Source organism: Prionailurus viverrinus, chromosome X, assembly GCF_022837055.1.
Source record: "Prionailurus viverrinus isolate Anna chromosome X, UM_Priviv_1.0, whole genome shotgun sequence".
Classification (NCBI taxonomy): Eukaryota; Metazoa; Chordata; class Mammalia; order Carnivora; family Felidae; genus Prionailurus; species Prionailurus viverrinus.
Genome location: NC_062579.1, coordinates 20,256,125 through 20,260,928, shown reverse-complemented (window position 1 = coordinate 20,260,928; position 4,804 = coordinate 20,256,125). Strand labels below are relative to the sequence as shown.

The 4,804-nt window shown below is 35.5% G+C and overlaps 1 pseudogene; it reads right to left on the bottom strand.

Annotated features, from left to right (window-relative positions):
- Window positions 1–2,253: 2,253 nt before the first annotated feature.
- On the bottom strand, window positions 2,254–4,579 carry LOC125157659 (rRNA-processing protein FCF1 homolog; annotated as a pseudogene).
- Window positions 4,580–4,804: the final 225 nt, after the last annotated feature.

The following is a 4,804-nucleotide window of genomic DNA, read 5'->3' as shown; positions in this document are numbered from 1 at the left end:
ATAGGGACATTTTTGAAGTATTAAATATAAAATTATATTTAAAGATTTAACATTTAACATTCTAAGCCCCGGGATAATCTCCTTACAAAACCCTGCAGAATGGTCATCATTACCTTAGAATTCAAAAGAAAATGTTTCTACTTGCATTTTTGAAACCACTAGTGTTTTAATAAATGAAGTTTCTTGTCAAGGAGGATGGGGGTTGCTTCTGGATTAGATAGTCTTTAAATCAACTCAAATCACAGATACATACAAAACTGCTAAAAATCTTCTGGTTATTATATCACTTATCAGAATGTGTTGATGCTATGTTTCAAAACCAAATATAGTCATATTAAAACTGCCTATAAAATAGTCCAAAACATATCAGCTCTGCCTCTAAAAATTCATGAGGGTGTAAAAATAAAAATACTGAATATGCCATCTAAGTTGAGATCCCTTATGATTAATTTCTGTTTCTTGCTGCAAGTTTATAAACATGCCAGTAATTCCTGCACTACATTAAAAAATTCTTTCTTGTGAACTGACCATGGTGACAAGAATACAAAAGTCCGCATTTTTAAAAATATGAATTTGAATTTCTCCTTAATGTGGACATAAAAGCAGGCAGTGTCGAGAGTTGCATCAATCCTTCCCAACTGTCTCAAAAAATATGTGCACTGTTACAATAAAAACAGTTCACCAGCTGTTTATGTAAAAATTATTTGACGAAAAACAAGCATAGCCATATGGCACTCTAGCTCTGCTGTGGGAGCATGAAGAATAATTTTGTAGGCTGTAGTACATAATGGTCATGCTAAGTAGGGTGTCAACTATTGCAGGCACATTACATTAATAGTTAATCTGTCCTTTTATCCTCTAAGTACTTACATTTCTTAACAGCTTGTAGTTTGGAAACAAGTTAACAACTCACTGATTAAGAATTAAAATTTTGGAAATGACAAAATATTTGATGTAATATGGACATAATATTCATTTGCTAATTAAAGGTATTATTTAAATAATACATTAGTTGGATGACAGGAATGTGTTAGGGGAGCTGGTTCTCATTTCTATCTCAAGTTCCAAAAATATAAATATGTTGAAGGTACTACACCATTGATTTGAAAGAAAAATAATTAGAAGAGGTATTTCATGTAAGAACCAAATTGGCATATCCACTCGCATTCTTAGACTGTAAGAATTATACCTTACTCACCTTTATATTCTCTACAATATCTATAGCTGTGTCTTGCACATATTAAGCAGGTAATAAATATTTGTCGAATAGAACATTGTTAGAACAAAAAGAATTATAAATACCACCAGCAGACCGTCGAGTCTTTAAGTTCATTTAGCACTTCTGGAATGCACTAGGGAATAACCCTCATCCATTACATAGAATGCATACTTGGATGTTTATTAGCTTATGAAACTCCAATATTTTACTCTCACACTAATTTTCCTTTTTGAGTTGTTTACATATTGGGAGCTATAGTCAACTGAAAGACAACACTGAATGACCTAGCTTTAATTCAGCAAGTTAGAGTACTTAATCTAAGATCTTAGAAAAGAGGGTAGAACAAAATGGAGAAGAAAAAAAGCCAGGTTAGAATCCAATTATTCACATTCTTAGTTTTGGTCGATACCCTGACAAAAAGATGTCCATTGGCATGTGGCTCTGTTATTAATAACTTAAAAATGTCAACTGAGAGTATCATGGTGACATTAATAACTGAGAAAGAAACCACAGCAGATACAGTTCTGTAAGAAAAATGTTGCAGACATAACATCTATTTCTAAAATGCTTACCCTTTGTGGTTTTCATAGTTCATTTGATACATGAATGTCTGGTTTAAACTCATGATCTATGTAATCCCCCCCCATATCAATTCCCAAAGAAAGATGCTAATCTTTAATTTCAGAGATTTAGAACTCCACATTAAAGTATTTCATATTGGTAATGATTTCCTTGTTTACAAATGGTAAACACAGTTTGTGTGTAGGTGATTATGTCTCAAGAGACATTGGAAGAAGGCTTTGCTATGGGTACATAGCTCGTATTGGTTCATGGAATATAACAATCATAATAAGAAAGTATTATGAAAATAACTTGAAAAATATTTGAGGAAACAAAGTCTTTAACTTGGTATGGAAACAAATAGTAAGAGTTCATGGCTTAATATTTGAATGATGGGACAATTAAATACTGCAATCATAGAGGTGTCAATATTTCAGTTGATGACAGTCACAATGAAGCAAAACTCACAAGACTATAAGAGACTCTAAGATATAAGATTATTATCCCTCTATGATATTAACATTTAAGAAAGATTAGACTTTTTTAGTTGAATTTGTTTCACATGTTACATAAAATTGATCAAAAAGGCAGTTTTCAGGGGCACCTGGGTGGCTCAGTCAGTTAAGCATCCGATACTTGATTTTGGCTCAGGTCATGATATCACAGTTAGTGAGTTCGAGCCCCACGCCAGGCTGTGTACTGACATTGTGGAGCCTGCTTGGGATTCTCTCTCTCTCTCTCTCTCTCTCTCTCTCTCTCTCTCTCTCTGACCCTCCCTCATTTACTCTCTCAAAAATAAATAAACAAAGAAACTTAAAAGATTTTTTGTAAAAAGGCAGTTTGCCAGGCGTGCACATCTTTTTATTGATTTTTACTATGGCATGTGATTAAAGTAACTGCTTTTTATCACTTTAAAAGACTTTTTTTTACAGGAAAGTCTGCTGCTCATTTGTTGACTATAAGAAGTAATATTTTTAGGGGCACCTTGGTGGCTCAATCAGTTAAGTATCCGACTTCAGCTCAGGTCATGATCTCACGGTTCATGGGTTTGAGCCCCATATCGGGATCTGTGCTGACAGCTCAGAGCCTGGAGCCTGCTTCAGATTCTGTGTCTCCCTCTCTCTCTGTCCTCCCCCAATTAATTCTCTCTCTCTCCCTCAAAAATAAACATTCAAGGGGCGCCTGGGTGGCGCAGTTGGTTAAGCGTCCAGCTTCGGCCAGGTCACGATCTCGCGGTCCGTGAGTTCGAGCCCCGTGTCAGGCTCCGGGCTGATGGCTTGGAGCCTGGAGCCTGTTTCCGATTCTGTGTCTCCCTCTCTCTCTGCCCCTCCCCTGTTCATGCTCTGTCTCTCTCTGTCCCAAAAATAAATAAAAACGTTGAATAAAAAAAATTAAAAAAAAATAAACATTCAAAAAGTAGTATTTTTAGTAAGATGTTAGTAATGTATATATTTAAGATTTCAAGGATTCACAAAGTACTTGAGAAGGCAATAATAAGAGTATCGAGACATATGCTTATCCAGAATGAGCATGATAGTGTGAAGTAATGGGGTATGATAATTGGTGAACAGAAATGATATTTTGTGAAATAAAAATCAGCTGGTGTTCAGAAATAAGAATACTTTTGAGGGGGAGTAGATATTTCTTGATTTCTTGATTTCTAGATTAATTTATATATATATATGAACATATTTTTAAAATATTCATTGTACACTATTGAGACATTAACACAAGGCACACTTATTTTTAAAAGTAAGGAGCTGTCCCAAGAAGAAATAAAAATCACCCATAATTTCCTCTCAAGAGATAGCTTATCTCTGACTGACTTATTTCACTTAGCATAATACTCTCTAGCTTCATCCACGTCGTTGCAAATGGCAAGATTTCATTCTTTTTGATGGCTGAGTAATATTCCATTGTGTATATGTACCACATCATCTTTATTTTTTTTATGTGTGCAATCATCTGATTTATAAAAAGATGCAACAAAATTCAAATGATACAAAATATCAATTTCAAAACAACATCAAGTGAGTGTATTTAACCATACTCAGCTTATAACAGAGCAAATGGGTAAGAAGGAGAATAATTAATGTTATAGCATATTGCTACATCAACTGGCAACAGAAAAAGTTGGTAAAGGAAGGCAGAGGAACTCTATCTTTAGAGTGTTAGAATTAGAACTGAGGGGTTCCATAATCATCTGGCATCTGCTCAATGTTGTACCTATAGTTAGAAATGTATATGATGGGAACTCCAGGGATCTTCTGGATTCTGATCCTTCGTTTAAGGTCCCGGTCAACTGTGGCCACAATGTAACACTTATGCTGAGTTACTCTCTTTACTAGGCAGTCATCTGCATATGTTCCTTTGTGTGTGCATGGTAGTCATTCAAATCTTGGATCCTTGGCGATCCTTAGAGCCACTCGATACTTTTGCCCCAATTTCTCAATTTCAGCCATTACACAGTCAGTTATACAAGGGATACACTTGGAATACAGACAGTCCATCATTGAATGTACTAAGTGAAGTTTGGCTTTAATGGAAAAGTTGATAAAGTTGGTATCAACCAGGATGTGGTAAGGTGGGCCCAGCTGTGTGTTATATTGGAAGAATAAGCAGGAAGGATGTTGGGGGACTTCTCTTCCCTTGCGTGCACTTGGATCTTTCTTTTCTTTCTTTTTAGGTTTCAATCTATCCTTCTTTTTCAGCCTCTGATCTCGGAGACTAAGCATTCGCTTCATGGTTGCATACTTTCTTGCTTTCTTTTGCTTCCCCATGTTCACGCCGCACTCTTGTTTCTTCTGGAATCCCACATCGTCTTTATCCATTCATCTGTTGATGGACATTTGGGCTCTTTCCATAATTTGGCTATTGTTGATAATGCTGCTATAAACATTGGGGTGCATGCATCCCTTTGAATACCATATAATTTCACTCATATGTAGAATTTAAGAAACAAGACAGTTAATCATGGGGGGTAAAAAAGAGAGAGGCAAACCAGGAAATAGTTTCTTAACTGTA